The following is a 17,775-nucleotide window of genomic DNA, read 5'->3' as shown; positions in this document are numbered from 1 at the left end:
CTGGCATGTGGTGCTGGGGGATTGAACCGCGGTCCCTGATGCTTTTGCTAAGCTTGTTCTAAGTAGGTGCTTTAGACCACTGAGCCATCTCGCCAGCCCCATCGTTGTAATTCTTACATAGGTCTTACCTTACATATATCAGATAAAGTAACAGACATGTAAGGTACTCAAATACCACTGTGCCAAGATTATAGACTCTATTTTAGAAGTGAGTTAGCATTTACCTAGAGTAAACTTGAACTTTATCATCCCTAGTAATTAGACAGGCACGAACTGGACCCATCTGAATGTGGGATTTAGCATTTCCTTTCACATTCTTTAGGATAGCTATCATTTAAACACATAGTAGAGATATGAACAACGCGAACCCTTGTGCACTGCTTGTGTCAATGAAATATGGTTATGATCACTGTGAGAAACAATACAGTGATTCCTGGAAAAATTAAATATGTGATCCCCCTATTCCATTTCTGAGTACGAAGAACTGAATGCAGGAAATTTAACATATTTCTATACCCACATTCACAGCAGGGTTACTCATAGTTTCCAAAAGGTAGAAATAAACCAAATATCCATTGCCAGGTAAATGGATAAACAAAATATTACATGCAATGCAATATTATTCAGCCTTGAAAGGGAAAGAAATTCTGTCATGTAAAAGTAAATGAGACATGAAAGGACGAATCTTGCATGGTTCTAATTCCATGAAGTACCTTCGGTAGTCAAATATATAAAGACATAGAACAGAATAGTTGTAAAGGAAAGAAGAACTGAGAGTTATTGTCTGGGGGGTATGGTGTTTGCATTTGGTGATGAAGAAGTTTACACCTCAATGTAAATACACTCAGTGCCACTGAGCTGTACACCTAAAAATGGTTAATGGTAAATTTTTTGTTATTGTATATTTTACTGCGATAAAAAATTAGTGAGAGGACACCCTAGCATTCCCACCCTCTACTTTTTCTTCTGCACTGTGAAGCTATAGAGCATACGTCCACTTTTGTTTTGTTTTATTTGACTTAGCCTTCAAATATTGACGGAGAGCATCCTGGGACATTTTGGCCTTCTCTCCTTCATCCCTGCCTCTCTCCGCTGGAAGCTTCCAGCCGTGCTGTGCTTGCACCCAGACAACATGCAGTGTGCACAGAAAGGGGACCCGAAATACCCTCACCTGTTCCAAAGACAGCATTATATACAGTGCAAGCATTTCAAGTTTTGTCTCATTTTTCTTTTAGGTCCTCAGAAACTGGGGCTCTAGTATCATTAATATCTGCCTTACAACAAATAGTTGATATAATCATCTTATGAAGAGAAAAGCTTTATTTTGGCTCACAGTTTGGAGGTTTCAGTCCATGGTTGAATGACCCTGCTGCCTTGGGTGTGTGGTACGGCAGCATATCATGGCGGAAGTGCTTGTGGAAGATCAAAACCATTTACCTCATGGCCAAGACATGAAAGAAAGGGACAAGCCAGGAACCAACAACCCCTCCAATGGTCTAAATTCCTCCTATTAGGCCCAACCTCTGATGGTCACCACCTCCCAGGCACACTACCTCGCAGATCAGATCTTTAAAAATGGGCCTTTGGGGGCCATTCCAGATCCAAACTACCTAATTCACTTATTTGCAAATGACAGATAACCTTGAAGAGAAAAAGCAAGATACCTAAGACTGAGTCTGCAAAGTAAACCTATTAGCAGTATTTTCATTTCTTCCTGTTTGAGCTTGAATTTCCAGTGAAATTTAAACTAGAGTTGGAAAACAAATCTCCAAATGGTGTTTTCTGGTTCAAGCATCACCTTTTCCACCTGGCAGCTATGCCCCTCAGAATCAGAGGTGTTGGTTAGGGTGGATTTTCTTGATTGACTTGGGTTCTGCCCTATCTGCAGGTGTGAATGGGGGTGTTGTGGAGGTGTGGTCGCGGGGTCTATTTCTTGGTCTTCACCCTTGTCTTTCTGGCACTGCTTCTGTTCTACTTCTGGTCACTACGAGCCAAGCAACTTTACTCTACCATGCCCTCCTCCTGTGATGGTCCTGCTTTGGATCCAGCTGATTATGAGCTGAATTCTCCAAAACTGGGCTTCAAATCAAACCTTTACTCCTCTAAGTTATATGTGTCACCTATTGTGTCTAAGTGAAAAGGTAGTTGACAAATATATCAGATGAGGCTCAAAATGGAGATGCTGAACAATGCTGACACAAAAAGAAAAACATTTTCTCTCTGTGTATATCTACCACCTTTTTTCACATGATGACTTCTTTTAATTTTGAAATTAATTAAAATATTTTTGTTGGCCCCTCCAGTGACTAGAGATCTTGTGTCTGTACTGTTTGATGGGGAGGTCACCCTTCCGGGGACCTCTGCAGTTGCTGTTCTGTCCTCCCATGGTCACACCGTGCATGATTACACTAATCTATGTTTCTGCAAGCATGTTTTCTGCCTTGCAAGTTTCAATTTAGGAACTCTAATCTTCTAATAAGTCTCCTCTTTCCTTTAGATATCATTAAAACCAATAGTTCTTTTCTTCTTCATCCTAAAAATCCAAAGGCTCCTTTATATTATGTTGAATTTGGTATTCCCATACAGGAGAATATAATAAAAAGTGACTTCCTAAAGAGGCTCAGAGAAAATCCGTGAACCCTTTTGACCTCACAGGACTTTAAGGCATCCTAACTGATTTCCTTCTAAGAAGAGAGGCGGAAAAAAGGCTTCCTTGCTCAAACAGCCAGCTTTACAATGGACCTTGAAAGGTCCGGAGGATGCTGGGAGTTCCCAGCTTGGCAGCTCAGACTCTGCTTCCACCAGGTCATCTTTAATGTGAGCATGCACCATAGAGAATGAGAGATGACCTCCATTGTCTCAACAGGATGTAGACAGCAAACTAGCAACATAGCAAACACTCAGGCCTTCACTACTGAGGCCCTTAAATATCACTGGTATTAGTAAATGAGCAGCCACAAGCAGTGTCATAAACTTGATGAGCTCACAACACAGTGTGACAAATCCTTCCTGAAATATTGGTTGTGGCTGAGAGATTCCTGATGGTGCTGGATAAGGGCATAAGGTAGACGAGCCAGTGAAAAAGGTCATTTGTCTTCAAGCCAAAGTCCATTCACAGGCAGCAACATAATTACTTATTATTATTAACCATAACAGCAACAATCCATATTTTTATGGCATTTGAATATTGCAAAGTGCTTCCACTGCATTCTAAATTGTTATTCTGTCCCCCCAATGGAGAGGGCAGAAAGTCAGAGGGAAAACAACAAGCTGAGATGGAGCTAAGGCTGACCTCCACATTCAGGTGGGAGTTGGGACCCACAAGAAGTCTTTCATGGAAATTGCTGAAAAATGAAAAAGTCAATAGAAGCCCTTTTCTTGAATGTTCCAACTGTGGACTTCAGCATTGTCAAAAATTCTAAGCACTCAAGTTTCTTCATGGCTCGTCTTATCCTTTTATCTGTCCCCCAACTTTAAAGAGGGTTCCAAGTCCTGAGATGCTACCTGCCTACCCCTCTGAGCTTGCTTCTTGCCCCTCTGCGCCCACCCTGATTCTTCTGGCTACAGTATCTTCCTTTTTCTCCAACAAGCCCAGTGTTTCCTGCTTCAGCACCCCAGGTTTCATTGTGCCTGTCACGGCCTGTTTCTCCATTTACAAACTTAAAAAATTATATTCTACAATTGAATCGGTATAAAAATAAGTACACAGACATTGTATATAAATATACTCTTAGGCCTGAAAATTCATTTTTTTCTTTTAATTTTACAATTAAAAGGTTTTGTGGGCCCCTACAATTATTGGAGAACTTGGGTCTGTTGCACCTGGTAGGGAGTGAGCTGCTAGGATCTCTACTCCAGCAGCTGCACCATGCACGATTACACTAAAACTGTTTCCGGAAACAGAAGTGTTTTCTCACCTGTGTATCTAAGACAGACCCATGTTTAACTCCAGCTAATGAGCTGCACCCTCTGATTTGCTCTACTTTTCTTGTAAGCATCTCTGTCCTATTACGTATTTATATTTTGCTGATTCATGGCCTGTCTGTCCAAGTAGAAGACAATTTCACAAATACTAAGCTACTCTGCCCCCAAGACCCAGAAAGTGCAAAACGCACAACAGATATTCATAAATGTGTGCTCCATGTTGGATGAATTTGTGCCTGCTATATTTACTCTCTATTCTAAAATCTCATCTCCCAATGTATAAAGAAAAATAAAAGTGAATATTAAAGAAGAAGGAAACTCCTCTCTTGTTCCAATATTGAACCTTATGGGAGACCTTTGACAGGACAGAGATTTGCTGGGAGCCTTTAGTCTTACCAACCAAGTCCCTAATTGTGTTCTGTGTCACTTTTTACATCTTAAGGCACACCACCTTGTTCTGAAATTGTGCACACTTGCCACTTCCAGCCAGCACCCAGACCAGGCATGTGTGTGGGACCATCTGCACACTTGCCCGAACCTCCTCCATTAGACAGGCCTGGTGTGGAACCCTGCCTGCAGAGAGGCTAGGGGCCAGACCCACCCAGCTGATCCAGGAACTGAACATCTTGCCAGAGGGGCACAATGGGTTCATTTCCACAGGCTGCAGCAGGAAGGAGCCAAGTACAGCAGCCAGACCCAAGCCAGGCCCACCTGGATGAGCTTGAACTTGGTAGATCTGGACCTGGTAAGCTGAGACACTTTGCTATACTCACGTCTATGACAGCATCATCTCTCTTTCTCTCTTGATCAAGAGAGGGGACAACAGGTAACTGGGGTGAACTAGTCTGCCTGGAAGGCCCCATGTATATCAAGGGGAGGTGATCAGACAGAATTTAGGGGAACTAATTTAAATACAAATTCCCAATTTAATATCTGCTTAGTCATAATGTTTGCTCTTATGGTCTAAAATACAAACCCATTACGTATAAAAGTCAACTGCTAAATATCACTACCCATTATTAATGTTGCTAATTGTAATTCTGTAAATACAAACCTATAACTGCCTTAACCGCATAATCTCTCTTGGGTAAGAATTTTGGTAGGTGTTAAGGTTATAACTGCACCAAAGCTCTATACCAAAGGTCAGAGGACAGTGCTATACAAAATGACAAAGAGGAGGAGCAAAATGCATTCTCATGCCCCGAGCCCACCCAGAACAAATGCAGGAGACACTAGCATAGAAGAAATTGGAAATTACTGAAATCTCTGAAGTAATAACATCTGAAGTAAAGAAACAACTGCAGAAAGATATAGAGGAAATCAGACCAACAATAATCTCTGAAGTAAAAAAGAAATGATAACTATAATAAAGGAATTACTAAGTGCTTCCTTTTTTTACATTTAATTATAATTTATTTCTTTTTTTTTCTAAGTGCTTCTAGAGAAGATACTGATGAAATTGTAAGCGTTTGCTGAGGCCCAAACTTTATACCCTTTTTGTCTTATAAAAACTCATAGTAAACATTCAAGAAATCATTGATGATTAGAAGTGAATGCAAAAAAAGAGAAAGACCTGGAAGATTCTGCAAGTGTAAAGAACTTGGGTTTCAACACTAGCTTGCACAGAATTAAGGAGGATGGCTTCCATAAAATGGGGAGTCCCTGCCAGCTGGTGTTGATGGGAGGATGTCAGAGAAACATTTTAGTATACAAAGAATAGAGCTTCTAAACATAGCAGGCATCCAGAAAAGAGGCTCTGGAGTGATGCTCTGAGGAGCAGCTGTGACTCTTCCTTGGTTGTGTGTTAATCTGCTTTCCACTACAATAGCAAATACCCAGGACAATTAATTTATAAAGAGCAAAGGTTTATTTTGGTTCACAGTCTCGGCGGTTTCGGTCAATGGCGGGTAGGCTCTGTGGCTTTGGATGTGCTGTGATGCATCATGACGAGGCACGTGGTGAAGCGAAGCCACCCACTTCATGATGTGAAAGGGAAGCAGAGGAAGAAGAAAGGAGTGGGCCCTGTGATCTCTTCCAATGGCACGCTCCAATAACCTAACTTCCTCCCTCAAGGACTGTCTCTTTAAGGTGCCATCACTTCCCAAAGCACCACTCTGTGCATCAAGTGTTTAACAAATGGACCTTTGGGGACTTCCGAGGTCCCCACTGCAGCGTGTTGAAAACATTGCTCTTAAGGCAAAAAGAGGTTTAATGACTATGAAAAGCCCAGGGATTAGTTTGCTAGAGACCTTCCAGAATTCAGAGTTCTAACAGCATCTTCAGGACCTTGGCCAGTCTCTCTCTCTCTCTCTCTCTCTCTCTCTCTCTCTCTCTCTCTCTCTCTCTCTCTCTTTCTGTCTTCCTTCAGCTCCTTCTGCTCAGGAAGCTTGTTCCCTCAGCTATTCATCATAGCAAAAAGGGGGCACAGCTCCATTACAGCTCTATTTTCTCCAGTTCAGCACAGGAAGAAAGACAGGCTATTTCCCAGAAGTCTCTGTTGGTGTCACTCTGTTGGTCACTTGCTTACCTTTTGCCCTGTCACCACGCCCCAGAAAGTAGATGCAAAGGGCAGGGTCATGATGTCTTTGGGCCACAGGGATCCAGATTGAATGACTGGGCTCCCTGATGGCAATTACAAGAAGTGGGTGGGTGTGTGTGAATGACAAAAAACCAAATGTCCACCACTCTTGGCTTCAGAAAGAAAGTTTAATGGATTGGTTCAGGATAAAAGGCCTAGGCTTGAACTGTGAGGCTGTAGGGAAATGTGTTCAGTATTAAATGCCTTGAGGACAATGTAAAAAAAATCATTAGCAAATGTGGAGGAAAACAGGAGACTCTTTTTCTCACAATTATTGTGTCCTGTTACATAAAGTATCCCCAAGGTCTAGGGATCAAGGAAGAAATAATTAATTTTTATTCTTAATAATTTTTAAAAAGAAATAAAGATATAGGACACCATTTTATGTGTTTGTTTTCTTTTTGGACCTAGCTTTGGCCCAAACATTTGGGTAGGTTAGGAATGAATTAATTGCCTTTCTTCATGAAAGGAGTAGTCAGAGCCCAGGGGAAGTTACTATGTCAGAGTAGGTGACTTTTTCACAGAGGCTTATGACTGGATTGTTGTAAGCAAGTCGCTTCTGTGCAGTGGTGAGGCTAGGCAAATACCGATGACTTTGTGCCTGGGCCCACATAGCAGGCAAGAGTGTCTGGCAGTATCTTCTTTTGTTATGTCTTATCTTACTTAGCACAGAGGAGAAAGAATGTTCCTAAGCACAGCCCACCCACAAGACCAAAGCTGCCTTCATCCAGGCCTGCGGTGCTGGAATCAGAGGAGACGACTCCAGCGCTGACATGTGTTCAGAATCTCCGGGTCCTGCTGACCTCTCCACACACACGGAAAGGCGGACTTGCCACTCAGTCTGGATCAGCCAGACAACACGAAGAATGAATTGTTCTCATTAACTACCAATTTGCATTGGACTGTTTTGCCTCTTTAGAGGAAAAGCAAAACACAAAAACAAAATAAAAAAAGAAAATGTTTGATTTAATTTAGATAGATGGTAACCATCCCATTTCGCCATCTCCCCTTCCCTTTTTTGTCCTAATGAATAATACTGCGTACTTTTCAAACATAACATACCACTGGAAAGGCAACACAAATTACACTTAATCAGTGCGTTCGTTCTAGAGACTTGGGGGAGGTGGCAGCTGAGAGTTGTGCTTTCTGCTGACCTGTCTTGCAGAAGAAAAGAGCAACGTGTGTCTAAAATACTTGGCAGTCCTTTGACCTGAGGTGTGTAACAACACAAAAATACCCTTGAAATGCTGGCGTGTGAGTTCTGTTTTCTTTTAGCCAACAATAGTGTTGCACAATGCTTGATTTATTGTGTCCCCTTCCTTCACTGAAAAGACAGGGCGCACATGCATCTTTAATTAATTGATTGGCTTTATACACTAAATCCTGATTTTCCTGTTTGAAGCTCTAAGTCTGAGGGTAACCCTCTCTTATTTTCCTGTCCTCAGCCTTTGTGCTGTCCTCAATATCAACCAATTACAGAAGACTAAGGAAATGAAGATTGGCTGCAAACTCAGATGCAAAATTTTGATATCCACCTGGATAATTCATGCTGTCTTTGCCTCCCCTCATGAATAAATTAAAAAGCAAAAATGAACAATCTTCCATCCCACCTGCTACTGTTCAACTTCTTTCCTGAGATGCCTCTAACTCTACCCTACATATGAGTCGCCAACAAGTTCTAGTCCCACGTCCATTAGCCAGATTTCAGTAGTACCTTTTACTTACTTGCGTCTTCTTGTCATCTGCCTTCTCCCATGGAAACCCTCAATTTCCTTTACATTTTAAATTTGGTCTCCTGTTTTCCTCAATTTAACTGAATCCTGGGTTTCTGGCAAGGTGCAATTGTCTTCCCAACCTTCTCCAGAGCAGCTCATTCTTCTTGATCTCGGACTAGAGGAAGCATTCTCCTCCCCGGACTCAGCTAACTGTAGACAATTGTTCTAGTACCATCCACATGTGCCAGCCTCCCCCTGCCCCTGCACATCATCCTCCATCATGCAGGGCAGACAGCCATCTTCCTCAATGACTGCAGGGTCTGCTCCTGCCCCCTGCATCACAGCAGCAGCCGCTGGCACTCAGGTGTTCTCATTAATGACACTACAGCCCTTCAGTTTTTTTTGACTTCTTGGGCTTTAGGGACAATAATGTTCACAATGCCTGCCTGAGTCACTGATGTAGTCTCACCATTACCTTGGCTTTTATGGTCATTTTGAACAGCTCTATTAATTTATTGATTAATTTATTCATTTATTTATTCATGCAAACTGAACCCAGGAATGCTAGGAATGGACTGCACCACTGAGTGACACCCCAGCCCTTTAAAAAATTTTGTTCTGAGGTAAGGTCTTGCTAAGTTGCCCAGATTGGTCATAAACTTGCAGTCTTCCTGCCTCAGTCTCTCTAGTAGCTGGTGTCACAGGTGTGCGTCATGGTGCTGGGCTTGAAGTGCTCATTTCTAAGCCTTCATGATAGTCATTCTTCAAAAATGTCTCCTAACGATTTTCCTCTCTCTGTACAAGCATACTGCCCCCCAATACATTGACAATTGCAATTGTATTTTCTCGCTTCTAGAATCTGGCTGACCTTGCAACTGAGTAGGGCAGAGGTGACACCTGGGACTTCTGAGCCCAGGCTCAAAGAATAGGCAGCCCCTGCTTCCTTCTTTGGGAAATTGGACATTAAATAAAAGATCTGATGATCCTGAGACCTGCATGCCCTGCGGGGGTCCAAGCTACCCTGGCAAGGGGCCCTGTGGGGATGGGCAGGAGCCTGGCCCGCTTCTGACTGCTCCAGCCTGCTGCAGCCATCCAAGCTGGGCCTTCAGGCATATTAGGGAGCAAACCATCCTGTGAATTCCCCCACCCAAACTGCAGAAGAGAGAGAGATAATACAATTTTATTACTTGAAGCCAGAGTATGGGAAGCTTTGTTCTACAGAGATAAACAACTAAACAATCCTGGGCTGTGGAATTTCTCTCTAGCCACACGTAACAGTCTAACCTTCCAGTCCTCTCAAAATGTCATCTGCCATAGACGTTCCAGGTTCCAGTCGTTAGAGAGCTCCCTGGAGATTCCAGCCCACCAGCCTGTTATCCTGTCAGACCTGGATCCCACAAGATCCTCCCATCTCAAATACCTTTTTTCTCCATAAAACACCCTTCCTTAAACAACACAGTATTGCTATGCTACCGTTTTTATTTCCTTTTCTGACTTGACTTGTACATTTCTTATAAATGTTATTTATATGTCCTGCGATTGTTTCCTAGTTAACTATTCCTTTTGTTTCAGTGATTTAAAGATATTTATTGATCATCTACTAACTACACCATCTTAAGGTTACAGCAGTGAATAACATGGACAGTATTTCTGCCCAGGCTTTAGGAAGGTTACATTCTGAGGAGGGAGGCATAGGAAGACTGATAATAACAACAGAAAAATCAAATGTAGGCTACCAGGTGGTAACTCACGTAGCAAGGCAAAAGCAGCGTAAGGGCAGTGAGGCAAGGAGGACCCTTCCCTGTGTGCTGACCTGGATCTGGGTGGCTCCGTGACAACTGTGCTACACGTTATTTCTCTTCCCTGAAAATGTCTTCCAGGCAGAAAGGTGGTCTCCTACTGGGGGCTCCTCTTTTATTCAAATTCTTTCAGTGGTAATAGTCACCAATTGTTCAATGGCTGAGGTTGATTAATGTATTTTGTTAAGCTTCATGGGATGGCACCAGTTACTCATTCATGATTGGGTGGAAGGCTCTGCTTAAGTGTTGGAGGAGGATTCCGGTCGCTGGTGTTGCCCCCACGACATAAGCGCTAACCTTGCTGCTCTACTCGAATTGCCTTCTGAGAGCATCTAGGCTCCAATTTGATTCTGTTGGTCATACTCTCCTTGAAACCTTTTCTTCCCTTGGCTACTATAATACTCAGCCCTTTATGTGTTTGTCTTTCAAAATTACATTTCACTTTGTATTGTGCTTAGTTGAATGTAAACCATCTTCCCCACCTGACTGTGGCCACCTTCAGAGCAGAGATACAATGTGTTTATCCTTGTGTACTAATGCCTTGCACAGTGCTCAGGACCTCAGTAGGTACTCAACCAGCGTGCGCAGAACAGTGACAAATGATAGTACCTGGGAAGTATCTGTGAAAGGGTGTAGACAAAGCAGCCAGTCAGTGATCTCTTAAGGTGGTCAACCATTCCTGTTTGCACAGTACAGAGAATGCTAAAGTCAGGAAAATGCTGAGTGAATTGGGATTATGTGCTGCTCTGGCACTTCAGGCCCTATACAGATGTAGAAAATGGCTATATCTGTAGGGCCTCCCATGGTCAATGGGTAATGTCACCCTTGGTGGGAGGTGATTCAACATGTTGCCCTGCATGGCACTCAGAAGGGTTCTAGCACTCCTTCAACGCAAACTCCTTCAGCTGCAAAGTATTTGTTGTGGCCAGGCGGGAAGCTCTACCACAGAGATTCCCAGAGGGGATGGCTCAGTGGTGGATGGCAGAGATTGGAAGGTTTTTGAGTTTGAGTTCTCACTCTGCCACTTCCTGTTTATGTGAGTATGCACCAGTCAGCCACCCCACCTCTCAGAGATTTGACGTGGGAAGCATTCACAGTGTATCTATTTAATAGACTGACAGTGAAGGTGCAAAAGAAATGATGTACTGGCAAGTGTTTTGTATACTAAGCATAACCATATAAATAATTTCCCCTATTATCATATCTTAGTCTATCCGGGCTGCTATAATAAAGCGCCTGACACCAGGAAAATTAAAAACAATAGAAATTTGTTGCTCACAGTTCTGGAGGATGGGAACTCCAAGATCATGGTGCTGGCAGAGGTGATGTAGGTGAGACCTGCTTGCGTAACCGATGGTGCCTTATACTGCGTTCTCACATGGCGGAAGGGAGAGGGGCAAGGCAGCTTCCCTCCATCTCTTTATAAGACCACCAGTTTCATCCCTCAGAGAACAGCTGTCAAGACATAATCAGCTCCCAGAAGGGTCCATTCTTAATACTGCGACACTGGGTATTAAGTTCCAAAGCATAATTTTTAGGGAGGCATCAACACTGATCCATGACATATTGCTCATTTAGAGAGGAAGGAGTTGACTGAAAGGACAGAGCGATAGAGAAGGTTTCCATGACAAAGACAAAGGAGTCAGGCTTAAATGAGGGAGAGGCCATCATCTACCCTAGACAGAATAGAGGAAAGCAAAGTTTGGGGCAGACAAGGGTTACTAGGGGCCAAGATTCAACTTTATGACTTTTAACTTCTTTTAGCTTAAGTACTGTTGTTTGCTTGCACTTAAATGGTGAGAATGACCCCGGGAGCTAAAGGTCCTCGCAGAAGATTAGGAGTAAACTTTTTACTAACAGGTCTGGCAGTGTGGGTCAGCAGAGGAAGCAATTGCGGTTGTTTCTGGGCGAAATCAGAGATTTATGTTCACAGAAAGCTGAGCAGGACCACAGAATCTGGGAGAAAAAATCCCGAGTGTATAAAATTCTCTCATTTTCTCTCCTTATTTTCATTTCCTTATCTTTTGTCTTGTTTTCCTTTAACTGACCCTAATACAGACAGCTTTAAAACATTAGTCTTATTACTTATATTTATTGAATTCAATATTACTTTAAAAACTTGGGGGTTGAATGCTTTGTCTTCTTTTCTCTTTTAAAAAGAAAATATTAGTAAAAGTGTTTTCATTTCCACATGGTCAATAATTATTCTTTAGTGGTTCCTTTATGACTCTTGTAGGAAAAAGAAATCTCTCCATTCCAGGGCTGTTCCCATAATACGTGGCATTAACAGCCTGTCTTCAGTACTCACTTACTGCATAGAACGTCGTTCTCCACTCTTAGTCCGTGTGCAACTGCTGGAGAGGCAAATGTCTTTCTCTTGAATATCTTGCCCTTGATGTTAAAGTCGTACAATGGTTATACCAGCCCAAAGGTCACTTGCTTGTAGATTGTCCCATAGCCGTTGCTGTCCCTTGAAGAGGCAGATTTAGGCTCAGCAGCTGCTTTGAATGGTTGTGATTATTCTCATCAATAATAGATTTCTTTGAAATATTGCTTTGGCTCTCGTGCTGTGATTTAATTTGTCCCCACTCTCAAGACTATGCCCTCACTCCTTATTTATTATGAATACCTTCCTACAAGCACCCTTTATCTTATGCTTCTAGAAATAATTAGGTGCACACTCTGCCTGTACTCTCCAGCAAGTAAAGAGTGTTCCGTGCTGCTCTTTCTCTCTTTATTGAAGCCTGAGCGAAGACATCATTTCTGATGTTGAATTTGTGTATTTGGTATTTTGGAGTAATTTATAATATACCTAACTAAGTTGTTATCTTCCTCCAATGGTTAAGTTTTGTGGAGAGGCAAGGTATAGGATGGCCCTAGACCTTCAACTGCTATCTCTGTCTTCTTTCCTATCATTAAGCCATTATCTGAAGTTATCATTCAACATAAAAATATGTATTGATCCATGTAGGCAGTTCTAATGGCAATAGATTTCACTGAGCTACTGGGATATTTGTTTAATTTTGTATTTATACAATTTTTTCTAATTATATATGCTTTGAAAGATCCCTATATAGATGTGTGGATAAGTCCATTCAATTTAACCTATGATTCCTTATTGGTATTATATTCTGCAGGAAACTCATTTGTCATTAAAATCAATGACTATCAAAAATCCGAACAATTACTTTGAATATAACAATATGTAATATAACCATTGTTGATTTCTTATCATCTTTTTTTAAATTGTGCATCATCTTTAATGTTCTTTATTCTCTTTAAAATAAAAAAATTAAAAGGTTAAGCAAACATTATCATTGGGATCCATTTAGTCTACTACATTTTGCATTTATTTATTTTTAAAATAATTTTATTGAGAAGCAATAGCAATGAGACAGTTTCAAAGCCAATTAGTAGGACAGTTTCAATAATTAATACACTGCATATTGTTGTCTTCTCAGTGGTTATTCATAATACAAGATGAAGACATGATATCCTGTCCACAAACACTATTAGTACAAATCTTTCTATTCATTGAGTTAAGAGAGAGTATATACAGCTACTTTCTATTTATTTATTTTTGTATTTCAGGGAAGAGACTACAGGGTGTTCAGGGTCTCACTACTAGGTCAGACTTGTAGTGATCTGCCTGTTTACAGCCTCCCAAGAGTGTGGATTACAGGTGCATACCACCACGCCCAGTCTCAATTGCCATCTCAGCACACCCCGGGGGCAGGGCTGGCACTGCAGGCCTGGGGATCAAACCTTCCCCCACCGAAACCCCCCCAGCCCCTGTGCTTGCTTGCAGGCGCTTTAATCCACTGAGCTATCTGGCCAGCCCTAGTCTACTACATTTTAAAAACTTTGGGGCCAGGGAGATAGATCAGTGGCATAAGCACCTGCCTGGCAATTGGAAGGTCCTGAGTTCAATCTCCAGTAAAAACAAAACAAAACAAAACAAAACCTTTCTTTTAAGAATTTTAGGATTAATAAATTTATGGTGGCATTTTGTCGCCTCCTTGCCTCCTTTCACTATCTCCATTTGCAGCAATCTTCCAGCTTCCCGGCGATGCTCCAGCTCTTGGCGAGTTACCGGAATCCTGGTTAGGCAGCCTCCTCTGGCTCCTGCCACAGCCCAGGCTGTTTGTGCTCGTGTTAGGGCACACGTGGACATCCCATCTCACATTTCTTTCGTTTCTTGTACTTCACTGCTCTTAGCCCCCGTCTCTCCCAAATCTGTAGCAAGACTGTATTTTCTTGCACTTTGTTATCATCCCAAATTCTTACCCCTGTGAACCTCTGTTCTTTTCTTGGACTCTAACTCCTGTCCTTTTAGCTTTTGTTCTCTTGCTCTAGGATCTTAGTCCTCACTATTGCCACCGAGAAGAGCTTTATCCTCTTCTCTACATTCTGTCCTTGAGGAGCCTCATTTATTTCACTGGATCCCATTACCATCTGTACTCTTACAACTCACAAGTGTTGTGTTTGTTTATTCTGTATCTTTTACTTCTCTTCTGAGGTTCAGAAAAATATTTCTGGTTTCTTAGTAATAAAAATAACTGTCACCAATAGAGGGCTTTCTATGGAACATGCAGTGTTTTAAATATATTAACTTATTTATAGTCCAATGAGATGGGTATTTTTAAGGACTAGATTTTACTCAGTCTAACGTGGTATGACCCAGAAATTCTGCTTGTGAATATAAACCAAAAATAATTAAAAGCATGGACACAGATAGATAAAAATGTTTACAGCAGCACTGTTCAAAATAATCAAAAGGTGGCAGCAATCCAAATACCTATCAGTACATCAGTAGACAATAATATGTGATCTACACATACAATACAATACTATTCACACTTAAAACTGAAGAAACTGGGGCTGGAGAGATGGCTCAGTGGTCTAAAGCACCTACTTGGAACAAGCTTGGCAAAGCACAGGGACCGCGGTTCGATTCCCCAGCACCACATGCCAGCCAGCCCTGCCCCCAGGTGGGCTGAGCTGGCCACACACACACACTAAATAAATGTTAATAAATAAATAAATAAAAATTTAAAAAAAAAAACTGAAGAAACTCAGACATGTACTGCAACATGCATGAAGCTTCAAAACATTAGAGTGAGTGGGTGGGGGAGATAGCTCCACCGTCTAAGCACCTGCTTGGCAAGTGCAAGGACCCGGGTTCAATGCCCAGAACCGTATGCTGTGCAGGTGCTGAACTGTGCTGGCCACTGAAACCAGGCATGATGGCACACTTCTGCAATCCCAGTGCTGGGGAAGCTGAGACAGGAGGATCACTGAGAGTCTGAACTGTGAAGCAAGACCCTGTACTGAATAAATAAATAAATAAAAAGATTTTTAAAAATTATACTAAGTGATGTGAGTTAGACACAAAGTGACAAATATTGTATAATTTCATTTTTATGAAGTGTGTAGAATAGCTAAATTCATAGTCAATGCCATCTTGGCCCCGGATGTGGGCATGAATAGGGCATGGTGGTGCACACCTTTGATCCCAGCACTAGGGAGGTTGAGCCAGGAGGATCTCTGCTGATTTGAGACCAGACTGGGTGCTACAAAAGTGACCACAAGGCCACCCTGAACTGCATAGTGAGATCCTGTCTCAAAATAAATAAATAAATAAATAAATAAATTCATACATTCTGAAGGTAGAGTGGGAATTTCAGGGGCTATGGGGAAGAGAAAATGAGAGATTATTGTTTAATGGGTACTGAGTTTTACATTGGGAAGATGAAACAGTTCTGGGGAAGGAAAGCAGTCATAGCTGTAGAACAGTATGAATGTGCTTAAAGCCAATAAACTGTATAAACTTAAAAATAGTTAAAAAGATGAATTTTATATGAGTATTTTACTAGAATTAAAAAATTATAAAAATGCCAAGAATTCAGATTGAAAAGAAAAAAAGCAGTTTAATTCTTTTATATGAGAAATCTAAAGTATAAATAAAAAGCAAAATAAAGCATAAATAATTGAAAAGAGGAAGATCGATCTTTCTCAAATGGGAAAGGGATTAAGAGAGGAGGGAAGAGGAAGGGAGAAGAGGAAAAGGAGATTTAGAAAAGGAATTAAGGATCCAGCCAGCAGTGAGCAGACAGGCCTGGTGCCCACTGGAAACTCCTGCCTCCAGCCGATGGCCCCCCGCTCCTGAGACCTGCGCCCTGCCGGAACCTCCCTGCAGTCAGCGATCAGGTCTGGAGTGGAACCCTGTGACAGAATTCCCAGTAGAGAAACCAGGGGTGAGATCCAGCCAGCTAATCCAGAAGCAGGTCAGCTTGCCAGTGAAGCACAGCAGTTTCACCTCCATGAGTTGCAGTAGTAAGAAGCTCAGCACAGCAGCGAAACCCAAGCCAGACCCAGACGGATGAGTTTGAACTTGGTCGGTCCAGATCATGTAAGCTGAGACACACTGCTACACCCAGATCTATGAGAGCATCCTCTCTCTCTCTCTCTCTCTCTCTCTCTCTCTCTCTCTCAGAGACAACAGGTAACTAGGGTGAAAGTCTGCCTGGAAGACTCCAGGTACATCAAATGGAGGTGGTCAGACAGATCTTATGGGAACTAATTTGTGTGTGTGTGTGTGTGTGTGTGTGTGTGTGTGTGTTTTAGGGAAGGGTCTACAGGGTGTTCAGAGTCTCACAACTAGATTGGACTCATAGTGATCTACTTGTTTACAGCATTCCAAGAGCTGGGATTACAGGCTGGTGCCACCACATCCAGTCTCAATTGCCATCTCACCCCCCCCCCCAGGGATGGGGCCAGCATGGTAGGCCCTGAGGATCGAACTCCCAGTCCCTGTGACCACTTGCAGGAGCTTTAATCCACTGAGCTAGTTGGCCAGCCCAATAGGGGAACTAATTTAAATATAAATTCCCAATTTATTATTTGTTTAGTTATATGGTCATAATGCTTGCACTTATGGTCTAAAATACAAACCCCTCAGTTACAAAAGTTTGTCAATTGCTAAATCTCACTATCCATTTTTAGTGTTGTTAATTGTAGCACTGTAAATACAAAATTGTAACTACCTTAACCACATCCCTTGGGTAATGATATTGGTAGGCACTAAGGTAATTACTGCACCAAAGCTCTACACCAAAGGTCAGAGGACAGTGCTATACAAAAGGACAAAGAGAAGGAACAAAATGCAGTCTCAGGCCCTGAGCCCACCCAGAACAAATGAAGGAGACACAAGCATAGAAGAAATTGAAATTCACACATCTGTAGTCTCTGAAATAAGAGCATCTGAAGTAAAGAAACAACTGTAGAAAGGTATACAGGAAATTAGATAAGAAATACTCTCTGAAATAAAGAAAGAAATGATAACTATAATGAAAGAATTACTAAGTGCTTCTAAAGAAGACACTGATAAAAAATAGAAGAGAATAGAAAAATGATGGAATCCTTGAATGGGCAATATAGAAAAGAAATAAAATGCATAAAACAGATTCAAAGAGATATACAGGAAATTAAAATCTCAATCACAATCTTACAAAACTGTTTGAATATAAGTGAAAATAAAGTTTCAGATCTTGAAGACACCATTGCAGATAGTGAAAAGGTAAGAAAAGATCTCTTAAAAACAACGAGGATGCAGGAAAAAATAATGCAACATCTGTAAGACAATGTAAAGATGAACAATGTGAGAATAATAGGCATTAATGAGAAAGAAGGAGTCAATACAAATGATATAAAAAGAATATGGGCAGAAGTAATAGCAGAAAACTTCCCAAATATGGGG

At 41.7% G+C, this 17,775-nt stretch overlaps 1 pseudogene; it reads left to right on the top strand.

Moving 5' to 3' along the window:
• The first annotated feature begins 5,824 nt into the window (after window positions 1-5,824).
• LOC101569832 overlaps window positions 5,825-17,775 on the top strand; it is a 13,039-nt pseudogene continuing 1,088 nt past the window's right edge.

This window comes from Octodon degus, unplaced genomic scaffold, assembly GCF_000260255.1.
Source record: "Octodon degus isolate 3935 unplaced genomic scaffold, OctDeg1.0 scaffold00227, whole genome shotgun sequence".
NCBI classification, from domain to species: domain Eukaryota; kingdom Metazoa; phylum Chordata; class Mammalia; order Rodentia; family Octodontidae; genus Octodon; species Octodon degus.
The sequence above is the reverse complement of the archived record's forward strand: the minus strand, read 5'-3'. Positions and strand labels throughout refer to the sequence as shown.